General features: G+C 39.0%; 1 long non-coding RNA gene across 1 annotated transcript in view; it reads right to left on the bottom strand.

The window, feature by feature from the left end:
- The window catches only part of LOC119505348, a 57570-nt gene extending 41529 nt beyond the window's left edge, over positions 1 to 16041 (bottom strand). The window contains exons 1-2 of the long non-coding RNA XR_005210718.1: positions 15774 to 16041; positions 15114 to 15218 (exon numbers count right to left, since the gene is read on the bottom strand). This is a non-coding gene — a long non-coding RNA (uncharacterized LOC119505348). The remainder of the gene's footprint in view (positions 1 to 15113; positions 15219 to 15773) is intronic.
- Between the last annotated feature and the right edge of the window lie 546 nt (positions 16042 to 16587).

Here is a 16587-nt window from a genome sequence, read left to right on the forward strand (position 1 = left end):
AGAACTAAGAGAGCTCTGAGACAAAAGGCAATAATCCAGTGGCTGAGAAAATTCACTAAACAACACAACTTCCCAAGAAAAGGGGGGTGTCCGCTCACAGCCACCATCCTGGTGGACAGGAAACACTCCTGCCCATCGCCAGCCCCATAGCCCAGAGCTGCCCCAGACAACCCAGTGTGACGGAAGTGCTTCAAATAACAGGCACACACCACAAAACTGGGCGTGGACATTAGCCTTCCCTGCAACCTCAGCTGAATGTCCCAGAGCTGGGAAGGGGGAGCAGTGTGAATTAACAGAGCCCCATTCAGCCATCATTTGAGCAGACTGGGAGCCTCCCAACACAGCCCAGCAGCCCAGAACTGCCCTGGGGGGACGGCACTCACCTGCGACATAGCACAGTCATCCCTCAACAGAGGACCCGGGGTGCACAGCCTGGAAGAGGGGCCCACTTGCAAGTCTCAGGAGCCATACGCCAATACCAAAGACTTGTGGGTCAGTGGCAGAGACAAACTGTGGCAGGACTGAACTGAAGGATTAGACTATTGCAGCAGCTTGAAAACTCTAGGATCATCAGGGAGATTTGATTGTTAGGGCCACCCCCCCTCCCCGACTGCCCAGAAACACGCCCCACATACAGGACAGGCAACACCAACTACACACGCAAGCTTGGTACACCAATTGGGCCCCACAAGACTCACTCCCCCACTCACCAAAAAGGCTAAGCAGGGGAGAACTGGCTTGTGGAGAACAGGTGGCTCGTGGACGCCACCTGCTGGTTAGTTAGAGAAAGTGTACTCCACGAAGCTGTAGATCTGATAAATTAGAGATAAGGACTTCAACTGGTCTACAAACCCTAAAAGAACCCTATCAAGGTCAGCAAATGCCACGAGGCCAAAAACAACAGAAAATTATAAAGCATATGAAAAAACCAGACGATATGGATAACCCAAGCCCAAGCACCCAAATCAAAAGACCAGAAGAGACACACCTAGAGCAGCTACTCAAAGAACTAAAGATGAACAATGAGACCCTAGTACGGGATATGAAGGAAATCAAGAAGACCCTAGAAGAGCATAAAGAAGACATTGCAAAACTAAATAAAAAAATGGATGATCTTATGGAAATTAAAGAAACTGTTGACCAAATTAAAAAGATTCTGGACACTCATAGTACAAGACTAGAGGAAGTTGAACAACGAATCAGTGACCTGGAAGATGACAGAATGGAAAATGAAAACATAAAAGAAAGAATGGGGAAAAAATTGAAAAACTCGAAATGGACCTCAGGGATATGATAGATAATATGAAACGTCCGAATATAAGACTCATTGGTGTCCCAGAAGGGGAAGAAAAGGGTAAAGGTCTAGGAAGAGTATTCAAAGAAATTGTTGGGGAAAACTTCCCAAATCTTCTAAACAACATAAATACACAAATCATAAATGCTCAGCGAACTCCAAATAGAATAAATCCAAAAAAACCCACTCCGAGACATATACTGATCACACTGTCAAACATAGAAGAGAAGGAGCAAGTTCTGAAAGCAGCAAGAGAAAAGCAATTCACCACATACAAAGGAAACAGCATAAGACTAAGTAGTGACTACACAGCAGCCACCATGGAGGCGAGAAGGCAGTGGCACGATATATTTAAAATTCTGAGTGAGAGGAATTTCCAGCCAAGAATACTTTATCCAGCAAAGCTCTCCTTCAAATTTGAGGGAGAGCTTAAATTTTTCACAGACAAAGAAATGCTGAGAGAATTTGCTAACAAGAGACCTGCCCTACTGGAGATACTAAAGGGAGCCCTACAGACAGAGAAACAAAGACAGGACAGAGAGACTTGGAGAAAGGTTCAGTACTAAAGAGATTCAGTATGGGTACAATAAAGGATATTAATAGAGAGAGGGAAAAATATGGCAAACATAATCCAAAGGATAAGATGGCCGATTCAAGAAATGCCTTCACGGTTTTAACGTTGAATGTAAATGGATTAAACTCCCCAATTAAAAGATATAGATTCGCAGAATGGATCAAAAAAAATGAACCATCAATATGTTGCATACAAGAGACTCATCTTAGACACAGGGACACAAAGAAACTGAAAGTGAAAGGATGGAAAAAAATATTTCATGCAAGCTACAGCCAAAAGAAAGCAGGTGTAGCAATATTAATCTCAGATAAAATAGACTTCAAATGCAGGGATGTTTTGAGAGACAAAGAAGGCCACTACATACTAATAAAAGGGGCAATTCAGCAAGAAGAAATAACAATCGTAAATGTCTATGCACCCAATCAAGGTGCCACAAAATACATGAGAGAAACTTTGGCAAAACTAAAGGAAGCAATTGATGTTTCCACAATAATTGTGGGAGACTTCAACACATCACTCTCTCCTATAGATAGATCAACCAGACAGAAGACCAATAAGGAAATTGAAAACCTAAACAATCTGATAAATGAATTAGATTTAACAGACATCTACAGGACATTACATCCCAAATCACCAGGATACACATACTTTTCTAGTGCTCACGGAACTTTCTCCAGAATAGATCATATGCTGGGACATAAAACAAGCCTCAATAAATTTAAAAAGATTGAAATTATTCAAAGCACATTCTCTGACCACAATGGAATACAATTAGAAGTCAATAACCATCAGAGACTTAGAAAATTCACAAATACCTGGAGGTTAAACAACACACTCCTAAACAATCAGTGGGTTAAAGAAGAAATAGCAAGAGAAATTGCTAAATATATAGAAACGAATGAAAATGAGAACACAACATACCAAAACCTATGGGATGCAGCAAAAGCAGTGCTAAGGGGGAAATTTATAGCACTAAACGCATATATTAAAAAGGAAGAAAGAGCCAAAATCAAAGAACTAATGGATCAACTGAAGAAGCTAGAAAATGAACAGCAAACCAATCCTAAACCAAGTACAAGAAAAGAAATAACAAGGATTAAAGCAGAAATAAATGACATAGAGAACAAAAAAACAATAGAAAGGATAAATATCACCAAAAGTTGGTTCTTTGAGAAGATCAACAAGATTGACAAGCCCCTAGCTAGACTGACAAAATCAAAAAGAGAGAAGACCCATATAAACAAAATAATGAATGAAAAAGGTGACATAACTGCAGATCCTGAAGAAATTAAAAAAATTATAAGAGGATATTATGAACAACTGTATGGCAACAAACTGGATAATGTAGAAGAAATGGACAATTACCTGGAAACATATGAACAACCTAGACTGACCAGAGAAGAAATAGAAGACCTCAACCAACCCATCACAAGCAAAGAGATCCAATCAGTCATCAAAAATCTTCCCACAAATAAATGCCCAGGGCCAGATGGCTTCACAGGGGAATTCTACCAAACTTTCCAGAAAGAACTGACACCAATCTTACTCAAACTCTTTCAAAACATTGAAAAAAATGGAACACTACCTAATTCATTTTATGAAGCTAACATCAATCTAATACCAAAACCAGGCAAAGATGCTACAAAAAAGGAAAACTACCGGCCAATCTCCCTAATGAATATAGATGCAAAAATCCTCAACAAAATACTTGCAAATCGAATCCAAAGACACATTAAAAAAATCATACACCATGACCAAGTGGGGTTCATTCCAGGCATGCAAGGATGGTTCAACATAAGAAAAACAATCAATGTATTACAACACATTAAAACTCGAAAGGGAAAAATCAATTGATCATCTCAATAGATGCTGAAAAAGCATTTGACAAAATCCAACATCCCTTTTTGATAAAAACACTTCAAAAGGTAGGAATTGAAGGAAACTTCCTCAACATGATAAAGAGCATATATGAAAAACCCACAGCCAGCATAGTACTCAATGGTGAGAGACTGAAAGCCTTCCCTCTAAGATCAGGAACAAGACAAGGATGCCCGCTGTCACCACTGTTATTCAACATTGTGCTGGAAGTGCTAGCCAGGGCAATCCGGCAAGACAAAGAAATAAAAGGCATCCAAATTGGAAAAGAAGAAGTAAAACTGTCATTGTTTGCAGATGATATGATCTTATATCTAGAAAACCCTGAGAAATCAACGATACACCTACTAGAGCTAATAAACAAATTTAGCAAAGTAGCGGGATACAAGATTAATGCACATAAGTCAGTAATGTTTCTATATGCTAGAAATGAACAAACTGAAGAGACACTCAAGAAAAAGATACCATTTTCAATAGCAACTAAAAAAATCAAGTACCTAGGAATAAACTTAACCAAAGATGTAAAAGACCTATACAAAGAAAACTACATAACTCTACTAAAAGAAATAGAAGGGGACCTTAAAAGATGGAAAAATATTCCATGTTCATGGATAGGAAGGCTAAATGTCATTAAGATGTCAATTCTACCCAAACTCATCTACAGATTCAATGCAATCCCAATCAAAATTCCAACAACCTACTTTGCAGACTTGGAAAAGCTAGTTATCAAATTTATTTGGAAAGGGAAGATGCCTCGAATTGCTAAAGACACTTTAAAAAAGAAAAACGAAGTGGGAGGACTTACACTCCCTGACTTTGAAGCTTATTATAAAGCCACAGTTGCCAAAACAGCATGGTACTGGCACAAAGATAGACATATAGATCAATGGAATCGAATTGAGAATTCAGAGATAGACCCTCAGATCTATGGCCGACTGATCTTTGATAAGGCCCCCAAAGTCACCGAACTGAGCCATAATGGTCTTTTCAACAAATGGGGCTGGGAGAGTTGGATATCCATATCCAAAAGAATGAAAGAGGACCCCTACCTCACCCCCTACACAAAAATTAACTCAAAATGGACCAAAGATCTCAATATAAAAGAAAGTACCATTAAACTCCTAGAAGATAATGTAGGAAAACATCTTCAAGACCTTGTATTAGGAGGCCACTTCCTAGACTTTACACCCAAAGCACAAGCAACAAAAGAGAAAATAGATAAATGGGAACTCCTCAAGCTTAGAAGTTTCTGCACCTCAAAGGAATCTCTCAAAAAGGTAAAGAGGCAGCCAACTCAATGGGAAAAAATTTTTGGAAACCATGTATCTGACAAAAGACTGATATCTTGCATATACAAAGAAATCCTACAACTCAATGACAATAGTACAGACAGCCCAATTATAAAATGGGCAAAAGATATGAAAAGACAGTTCTCTGAAGAGGAAATACAAATGGCCAAGAAACACATGAAAAAATGTTCAGCTTCACTAGCTATTAGAGAGATGCAAATTAAGACCACAATGAGATACCATCTAACACCGGTTAGAATGGCTGCCATTAAACAAACAGGAAACTACAAATGCTGGAGGGGATGTGGAGAAATTGGAACTCTTATTCATTGTTGGTGGGACTGTATAATGGTTCAGCCACTCTGGAAGTCAGTCTGGCAGTTCCTTAGAAAACTAGAGATAGAGTTACCATTCGATCCAGCGATTGCACTTCTCGGGATATACCCGGAAGATCGGAAAGCAGTGACACGAACAGATATCTGCACGCCAATGTTCATAGCAGCATTATTCACAATTGCCAAGAGATGGAAACAACCCAAATGTCCATCAACAGATGAGTGGATAAATAAAATGTGGTATATACACACGATGGAATACTACGCGGCAGTAAGAAGGAACGATCTGGTGAAACATATGACAACATGGATGAACCTTGAAGACATAATGCTGAGCGAAATAAGCCAGGCACAAAAGAGAAATATTATATGCTACCACTAATGTGAACTTTGAAAAATGTAAAACAAATGGTTTATAATGTAGAATGTAGGGGATCTAGCAGTAGAGAGCAATTAAGGAAGGGGGAACAATAATCCAAGAAGAACAGATAAGCTATTTAACGTTCTGGGGATGCCCAGAAATGACTATGGTCTGTTAATTTCTGATGGATGTAGTAGGAACAAGTTCACTGAAATGTTGCTATAGTATGTAACTTTCTTGGGGTAAAGTAGGAACATGTTGGAAGTTAAGCAGTTATCTTAGGTTAGTTGTCTTTTTCTTACTCCCTTGCTATGGTCTCTTTGAAATGTTCTTTTATTGTATGTTTGTTTTCTTTTTAACTTTTTTTTTCATACAGTTGATTTGAAAAAAAGAAGGGAAAGTTAAAAAAAAAAAAAAGAAAAAAGACAAACAAGGAAAAAAAAAAAAAAAAAAAACAAAAACGATGTAGTGCCCCCTTGAGGAGCCTGTGGAGAATGCAGGGGTATTCGCCTACCCCACCTCCATGGTTGCTAACATGACCACAGACATAGGGGACTGGTGGTTTGATGGGTTGAGCCCTCTACCATAAGTTTCACCCTTGGGAAGACGGTTGCTGCAAAGGAGAGGCTAGGCCTCCCTGTATTTGTGCCTAAGAGTCTCCTCCTGAATGCCTCTTTGTTGCTCAGATGTGGCCCTCTCTCTCTGGCTAAGCCAACTTGAAAGGTGAAATCACTGCCCTCCCCCCTACGTGGGATCAGACACCCAGGGAAGTGAATCTCCCTGGCAACGTGGAATATGACTCCCGGGGAGGAATGTAGACCCGGCATCGTGGGATGGAGAACATCTTCTTGACCAAAAGGGGGATGTGAAAGGAAATGAAATAAGCTTCAGTGGCAGAGAGATTCCAAAACGAGCCGAGAGATCACTCTGGTGGGCACTCTTACGCACACTTTAGACAACCTTTTTTAGGTTCTAAAGAATTGGGGTAGCTGGTGGTGGATACCTGAAACTATTAAACTACAACCCAGAACCCATGAATCTCGAAGACAGTTGTATAAAAATGTAGCTTATGAGGGGTGACAGTGGGATTGGGAATGCCATAAGGACCAAACTCCACTTTGTCTAGTTTATGGATCGATGTGTAGAAAAGTAGGGGAAGCAAACAAACAGACAAAGGTACCTAATGTTCTTTTTTACTTCAATTGCTCTTTTTCACTCTAATTATTATTCTTGTTATTTTTGTGTGTGTGCTAATGAAGGTGTCAGGGATTGATTTAGGTGATGAATGTACAACTATGTAATGGTACTGTAAACAATCGAAAGTACAATTTGTTTTGTATGACTGCGTGGTATGTGAATATATCTCAATAAAATTTTTATTAAAAAAAAAAAAAAAAAAAAAAAAAGAGAATATGTATTGAGGCTGTTAGCTATAAGTTTGAAAAGTTTGGTAATAAGAGAATAAAGTCAAAGGAAGATAAATATTAAATTGTTGTTAGGCAAAGTTTTTGTTTGTTTGTTTGTTTTTAAATCAAGAGAAAGTCCTGAATGTCTGAAAGGAGAAGGAAAGGAGTTGATGAACAGGGACAGAGCGAAGCAGAAATAATTATTAAAGCAAGGTCCTAGAATAAGTAGAAAAGAATGGAATATGCAGTATAGATGGAGAGATTAAATAATAATAGGAGAGGGCTATGTCTTTCTCTGAGATCATAGAGATACGTGAGACAACAGATATAGGGAGAATAGTGTGTAGAAGTAAGGTTGATATTACTCCCACTAGATGAGCCCAATCTTCTATATATGCACGGGCCTCTGCACAGAGAACCCTAGCCAACATTTCCAAAGCTACCTCCTACTACCATGATTGTTACTGCTATCACCACAATGGACAGATGGACTACAGTTTACAAGGATTCCTATCTACCTGGTTGTACTTAGCTATATTACTCTCTCATGACTTGGTATTTTGTGGCATCCCATTTTTACCCCTTCGTTATCTATTACAGAGATTCTTCCTCCTTGGAAGATAATATCTGATTTAAAAAGATGATGGCCTACTTTCGTCAATTTGAGCTTAGTTGTTTATGATGGGTAGAAGCATCACAGAATTTTGTCCTAAAGCAGTCTTTAGGAATTCTGAGATAGAGGAATGTTGATGCCTCTAAGGTAACACAATAAAGCCGCAGGGTAAATAGTCTTCCTGGGGCAAGCCTTGCCTCTCTTACTTGTTACTTGTTTCTCCTTTATTCCCATGGGAATGAAGGAAACCTAAACCATCATCAATCTTCTAGGAACAGGGAGTGCTCGAGGCACAGAATGGGACGAGTAGACAAGATTGGTAGTGCTGACTGAAACTCATTCTTTATGCACAGATCATGAGAAAGAACTTCAGAAAGAATGAATATGTATTCCTCAAGATACCTCTCAAGTCTGATAATTTACTTTCCCTCTGGCTATGTGCCTTCTTTGTCCTTGCCTATATAAACTGTTGTTAAATCTTCCCTGTTAATGGAGAGCTCCCTGGGACCAACTGCTGCCTTGGTCCATATTTCTGTTGGCAACCTTCCAGCAATAAATGATTGTACGAATCACCCAGATGCATTCTTTGGGCTTCTCAGCAGGGGTATCAGCACCCTAGGACCAGATGCAGTGACCTTGCAGCTACAGTGCCACAGAAATTATCTATTTAGAATATTTTAAATGGAAGAGCTTTTACCTGGTTAGTAATAAAAGAAATATCTTGTCTCTGTACATAAATAAAAAATTAAAAATCTCTGGTCCCTAAACTCAAAGCCCTGTCTCAGATAAGTTCTTTTAAATCTCATAGATTTTTGACATTTAAGGAAATAGTAACTTCAATCTATAGTAAATATAAAGCTGTACTTAGCCAGTGGGACAAGGTTCCTGTGGTTTTTCAAGTTCACATCATTGTACATTATCTCTGACAATGGTCTTCACTCCTGTAAGGTAAAGTCCACTGCAACATTGAACAAATACCTACTCACTAAGGGATCACTCATGCAACTATCAATGGAAGAGAGAGTAAAGCTGGAAACTGGAAATGACAGAGTAGAGGGCCATGATGTTATTCAGAAAGGGGTCAAGGTTCTAAGTTCAAGAGTGTCCAAAGGTACATTATTTGGCATCTGTTATGTACATGACAAAAGTATAATCATACTGAGGTTTCCCTACAAAATAAACTGAATGTAAGAAATATAAAATTGACCTCTAGTAGGTGAAATATAAACCCAAGAAGTTTAGAAATTTCATAAGGTGGCAGTGCAGACAAGGACTTGGTTATAACCCTATTGGTGGAAATGATAGAAAAATGGATCAATCAAAAGTAAAGTGATTGTAACAGAGCATACAAAAAAGGAGAGTTAGAGATGCAAACACTGGTAGTTTCTTCCCTTTTAATAGATATAATCTTGGGGAAAAGAGATGAGCACCAAGGAGCTAACACCGCCCCCCAAAATAACCCAGCATTATATGAAAGCATTAAACATTTACATCACGCCATCATCTCTCCTTGGTATAATTCTGTGCTTACCAAGCAAAATTAGGATTAGAATTTGGTTTCCCATATTTTTTTTTTATTACCAGAGGACATAAATGTCTTAACTCCTTGTTAATTCTAGATCTCAACATAAAATGATAAAAACACTTTCTATTTAATACTTCAGTCCCTTGTAAGCTTGCATGGTGTGAATCCATTTCTTCACTCATTTCAAGTTTCTGTGTCTGAAAACCTGAAGACCAGAGATTCAACAAGATAAATGTCACATATGAGATCCCCTGGCTTTAACCAGCCAACCAACTTCCCCAGAAAACTTTAATATCACTGTCTGCCATATTTCACACTTCAATAAAACCTCCTTTGCGTTGGACTCTATAGGTGATAGAAAAGATACATCAGAAACAGAACTGGCTATTAAAAGACATGTCCTCTGAATGGAAGGAAAAGTTTTACGGAAACTTAGGAGGAAGGGAAGGGAGCCTGAAACCAAAACAGGCAAAAGAAAGCTCTAGAGGAGTGGTGAACTGACACTAAAGACAAACAGCCACTTTCTACCTGGAGGAACTAAATTCTTAACTATTCTGGCATAAGCTAGAGACTGAGAATCCAAGTGTGACCACCCAGCAGAAGGCCACTCAAGAAGGGCAGAAAAAACAGCATAGACTTTGGCATTCACTAGCAGCTGGAGTAAAAAAAACTGCGGACTGAAGGGGACTCAAATCCATGATTAGTTCCCCACAAGGAATATGCTGAATTTTGGAGCTGTATGGGGTAGGAGTCCAAAGAGCTAAGCCGAAAACCTCTGAATGGCACAAGTAAATCTCCCACAGTTTTTTAATGCTGAGGAGACAAAGCCTTGCCACATTCTCAACTTTGCTCAGGACAAACCCACCCTAGGAAAAGAAGCAACAAAAAGATAGAATAAATGTTTTCAAATCAGCAACCAAGCCCCAACTCAGCGGGACTGAGATGTGATCCTATCTACCTAAAATAGAAAAAGGGGAATGCTTCCTGGTAAATGATGCCGTCAACTTGAACTTCTTTGGTTCTTTCATACATGATGATAGGCACAAAGTCAAAACTTATTTGACATGAAAAGAGTCATTACCATATGATCAATAATCAAGAGAAAATAAAATAGAAGGAAAGACAAAAGAGAGGTAAGGATGAAAAATTTCAATAGCAATTTGGAATCAACAAAAAGGAATCAAATAATCATTCTATAACAGAATATCTGCAATTAAAAACTCAGTAGATGGAATTGACAACAGATTATTTCAAAACAGCATGAAATAATTGGACACAGATCAATGAAAAAATACCCAACTAAAGCACAGAGAGGGAAAACAAGAATAATGATAATTTTTAAAAGAGTAAAAACTGTCACAGCCAAGAACAGTCTAAGGAGACATGACAACTAAATGTAACATGGTATCCTGGATGGGTTGTTGGAATGGAAAAAGGGTGGTTAGGTAAAAACTAAGGATATCTGAATAAAATATGGACTTTAATAATGTGTCAATATTGGTTCAGTAAGAATGACAAACTTCAGTACAACATAAGATATTAATAATAGAGAAACTGGTTGTGGGGTATATGGGAACTGCCTGCTCTGTATCTGCAATTTTTCTGTAAATATAAAACTATTCTAAAATTAAGAGTTTATTAAAATTAACAAAACCAAAAATACTACTACATTATATTTTTGTTAATCTCCTACTTACATCAACTATTTTCCTACAGCTTATGTTGTTCTTTGGATCATTTAGTCTTGTTTCTGTTTTACTCCCTGACGATACACTTTAAATAGTACTTTTCATATATCAGACATTTAATAAAAGCTTACTTCTTAAGGAAAAAAAACAGGATTAGAGAATAAGAGACTAATGCGACTCACTCAAAAGGTCTAACCAACATGTGACTGGAGTCTCAAAAAAGGCAAGAGGATGGAAATAAGAATATTTGAAAGAATAAAGGTCAAGTATTTTCCCAACTGATGATTCACAGACTCAAGATGCTCTTAAACCATAAGCAAGCTAATGACAAAAAAAACCGTATCCAAGGAAATTATTGTCAAAATACAGAGAATCAGAAACAAAGCATACTAATTTTCCTCCAAATTAACATATATACATAATGTATATACACATATGTATGTATATGTGTGTATTTGAAAATGAGAAAAGATGAGGGAGGGGGTCTTGCCCATACCAGAAATCAAAATATTGTACAGTTATGTGAATTAGTAACAGGATGGTACTGGCACAGGAATAGATTGAAAGAACAGTAAAACAGAGTAAAGAATACAGAACTAAGCCTATTCTTTTATGGGGATTTAGTATATGATAAAGATGTCTTTTCAAATTATTTGGGGAAGGATGGAAATTCAATAAGTGATCTTTGGACAACTGGCTTATCCATTTAGGAAAAAATATCCCTCCCCCCACTTATAATAATAAATTAAAGTTGAATTAGTGTGTTAAAATTCAAAATAGAACTATAAAATAACCAGAAAAAATAATAGAAGAATATTTTTATAGTCTTGCAGTGGGAGTGTCCTTCTTAATAAATATAAAACCTGGACACTGCATGAGTCTTTTCTTTGACTCATACAAACAAAGATTGGCAATTAAACAAAATTGAAAGAGAAAAGACATATTGGGAGTAAATATTTGCAACCAATAAAAAATATGATTTATTAGCTATATTATATAGAGTTTCGAAAAATCAATTAGGAAAAAATATAATGCGATACAAATATGAGAAAGGGTATGAATTCCTTTGGGAATTCACAAAAGAAATACAAATGGCCAAAAAGTATATGAAAAGATGTTCAACCTCACTTCTAATCATGGAAATGCAGACTAAAATGAGATATCATTTTTTATCCATCAGATTGGCAAAATTATTAAAAACAGATAATATCCAGTACTGTTTAAGTATGTGGGGAAATGGGTGCTCTCATACACTGTTAGTGGGTATCTTAGTTTGCCAGGGTTGCTGACAAATACCACACAAGAGGGTGGCTTAAACAACAGGAATTTATTGATTGACGGTTTGGTAGGCCAGAGATCCAAAATTAAGGTCTGGACAGGCCATGCTTTCTCCTGGAGTCTCAGTGTCCTGGTGCTGGCTCGGTGCAATCGTTGGGGTTCCTTGGCTTGCATCTCTGCCCCTGTCACATGGTGAGCTGCCTCATCTTTGGCTTCTTCTGTCTTCTGGCTTCTACTGACATCTGGCTTCTACTTCCATATTCAATTTCCTTTGCTTATAAGGACTTCAGTCACATTAGATTAAGGCCCACCCTCATTCAATTTGGGCACACCTTAACTAATAAAGTCCTATCTGCAAAGGGGTTCATATCCACAAGGATGGGGATTAGGACTTGAACATGTCTTTTGTGGGGGACATGATTCAATCCCCAGCAGTCATAACTAACTGTTCCTTATAACACAGTACACATCTTACATAGGTAATCAAATGTAGTTATTAATTTATTGATGCACTCAGCAAATATCTAAATATCCTTGTTGTGCCAGTTTCCATACTAAGAATTGAAATGATTTACAAAGTTGAAGAAAAGGTTCCTAGTATCATAGAGCTGAGTCTCAAGGGAAAGGCAGATAAAGCGAGTAACTATACTAGATGGTATGTGCCCTTAAGATATTGCATATAAAATGTACAAAACGTTCTGGTGTGAAGAAAAAAAAAAGTGAAAAACAGAGTGAGGGATTCCAGGAATGTTTCACAAGACAATGAATTTATTTGCCAGGCAGAACAAAGGAAAGGGCAAGGTAAGAAGGCACAGTATAAATAACAATATGAAGATATCAAAAATTTTTGTTACATATTAAGATGCAGGAAAGCATGCCTGCAGGTGAAGCATAGGGCCCAGCACGGGGTAAAAATGAATGATAAGGCAAGCAAGGAAGAGGAGTAACATATTTGAAAAGCAATGCATGTCACATCAAAAAGACTAAACCAACTGGGATAGGCAATGAGATGCCACAGAATATGTTCCTAGAAGAAAGAAGCAGGATCCTATTTACATCCAAAATGTATTTCAAATAAAGTCACACGGTGAATAGGGTTTTGGAGCGCCAGGGAAAGACTGAGAGCAGTAAGTCAGACAAAAGATACTGCAATAGAACAGAAGACTGATGAGCACCTCTCTAAGAAGGGATAGAATAGAAGCAAGGCATGCTCAGAGGAAAGCAACAGGGCCTGGTGTCTAAAACAACATGCAGGAGTAGGCAGGGGCAGTAAGGAAGGAATCAGTGACTTCACGGTTCCGATTTACACAAATGAGTGGATGGTGATGCCACCTAGCCAATGAAAAATCTGAACAGATTTGAACAACAGGTTCGATTTGGCATGAGTCGAATTTGAGGCAGCTTTCTCTCACCTTTCGTTTCTATCCTATCACCAAGGATATATTAAAGCTAAATAATTCAGCAAATAGAGGACATGGGGTGAGGAAGGCAGGGAGTGGGGCAGGGAAGGGTTTTTAATGATTAAAGTCTTCAATTACAGAAGGAACTTTCCTTATGAGGTCCCGTACCATCCAGAATAAGTCCATTTTCCAGGGTTTAAGAAACAGTCTGGGGCTTTTAATGTCAGGGAAACTCCTATATTACTACAGTCTTAATTCTTGGTCATCTCAGTATCCAAATAATGCCCTTTCTTGGTTCCTTGAGGTCTCTCCTCTAATGACCCTGTCCTCCATCCTACTTCAGCCACCCACTCCCATGATAACCTACACTTTGTCATTATCAGTAATAGTGCCCCTTTGCTCATCTCAGTTTCAAGCATCCCACCATTTTCTCCCTTACCAGCTCTCTCCCTTCAGTACAAGGGTTCCAATCATGTCACTTCTCTTCTCAAAATTCTCCTATGCAAATTAGCAACTGTATGTAAATTATATTTAATAAAACTGATTAAACAACAACAACAATCACCCTTATCACTCAGAGTAAAAGCACAACTCCTCGTAGTGGCCTATACAACCGTGGATGATCTGACCCCTCTCACTTCTCTCATCTCAACTCCTACTATACTACCCACACTCACCCCTCGCTGTCCACACCGGACTCCTTGTTGCTCCTCACACATTTGTCCCTTGGGTCCCAGGCATTTGCTGCTCCCTTCCCCCACCCCAGATATCTGCAAAGTTCACTCCCTTATTTTCAAGTCTCTACTCAATTTCACACTATTAATGAAGGCATAAAATAGCAGCTGTCCCCAGGCTGTCCCTAACCTCATTACTCTGCTGCAGTTTCCTCCATTATACTGCATAGTAGCATGTTTACTGTCTGTGTGCCCCCTAGACTGGCAGCTAGGGACTTTGCTTTGTTCTCTGCAGCATCCCTACTGCCTAGAATATTAACCTGGCAAAAAGTAGGCCTTCAATTGATATTTGTTCAATAAATGGAAAAAAGAAAATCCTTCTTCCCTCTGGGCACAGAGATATCTCAGGAAAGAAAAAAAATACAGCAGAGTTGCATTATAAACCCATTTAATTTGTATGTTTTCATGTGCAAATTCACCAAATAAGCTCAAGAAAGTATGCCATCTGGAGTTAAGGTCTGGAGTTAAGGTGTGAGATGGGAGTACCTGCTGTTTCCTTGGTCTCAGTTCCCATGTGGCTCTCATAAGTGAGCATCTTGCCATACTAACAGTTATTCTGTTTAAAGAACATGTTTTGGTGCATTTACACATATATTGCCATAAAATTGTATGCATATAGCATGTGCATATAAATTATGAGCAATTTAAGAGATTTTTCAAGGGCATATTTGACTGCATGCGATTTTTCCAACTTTGGGTGGCAACTTTAGAAATTAAACTCAGCTTAAGTGATACAAATACCTGAAAAGGTTTGTTCACCGCAGACAATGTAGCCAGGGGCCAGTGGTCAGGTCCTTCTCCTTAATACCATCTTATCTAAGCAAGGAGAGAACTGAGGAGGCAGAGCTGAAAAAGAAAAGGGGCCTTGAAATATCAGACTTGTCTATTTATGGGAACCCTGTCTAACTACCTGGATGTAACCCACACTCTCCCTAAAAATAAGTTCAGAATGAGTTTAGGAACAGATGCCCTCCCTGCAGAGTACAAAGGGAAAGCCACTGACATTGCTATCTGGGGTCTGACCCTGTTTCTGTGCAGGAGACACAGCTCCTAAACTGGCAATCCAGACAAAGGCTATCTCCAAAGCTCTGGCTGTGGCATAATGGGTGAAAGGAAGTGCACCAGCCCGCTTCCTGCCTATTAACAAAAATAAATAACGCTCGTAAAACACTTAAAATTTTTCAAAGTTCATTCACAAATGCCATCTCAGAAAACAACAGCCAATTGCTCTTCATAGCCCATAGAAACTTGGGAGCCAGTTCCACAGCTCTTTAGAGAAGGGGCTTCAGAAATTTAAAAACAAAACAAAATAAACAAATAAAAAACTACCTCTAGAGAGGAGGTGTGTTTTAGTGGAAAGAGGGAAGAACTGGAGACCCAAAGCCTGGTGTCTCTAAGTACCTAGGTCAACGTTTTCTTGCAATTCCCAGGTCTACCTCCAAGGATTGAAGGGCCGCCTTCTCCTCTGCGACTGTCTGCCCGACTGATCCCATCAGTCAAAGGCCCCAAGGTCAGGAGCATGCAACCCAGAAATGACCGTCCAAACCCTTGACCCGTAAACTGGGATGCGATGACAGGGCTCGGCCTCTCCCTCGCCCGCGGCCAGCCCTAGCCCCGCAAACCACCCCCCAGTCCATTCCAATGCTAACCAAACGGCAACCCTGATCGCCTAATCCCCGCGACCCGGAAACCAGGAAGTGCGCCCCCGCACGCGGACACCTGAAACTACATTTCCCAGAATGCTCTGCAAAGGCACCGGCGAGCAGATGGCTCCTGCGAGCTCCAGAGACGCTTTGGCAACTCGCCACGAGTTGCAAACGTGCGCTGCTTTCCTTCGTTGTTTAAAGGATGAAGAAAAACGGTAAAGAGTTTTCTTTCACTATAAACAAATGTATATCCAAAGGGATGCACAGTTTTCATTAACATTTCCTCTCTTATACAAAAGTAACGCATATTCACTATATTAACAGGTGATTTACAAATACATTTTTCATTCAATAGATAAAAAAGTATGGAAAAAAAAATACAGGGGGAATTCCATACCACAGAGATAAAGAGATAATGACTGTTCACACCGTGGTTTACAAATAGCATCCTAAAAATATTTGGGACACATGGAGAGAGGGAGAGAGAGAGATGGAGGGAGGGAGGGAGGGAGATTGGTTTATTCCAAAAAGACTGAGGTTATACATTTTGGATAAATTATTTTTCTAAC

The sequence above is a fragment of the Choloepus didactylus genome, chromosome 10, assembly GCF_015220235.1.
Source record: "Choloepus didactylus isolate mChoDid1 chromosome 10, mChoDid1.pri, whole genome shotgun sequence".
NCBI lineage: Eukaryota > Metazoa > Chordata > Mammalia > Pilosa > Megalonychidae > Choloepus > Choloepus didactylus.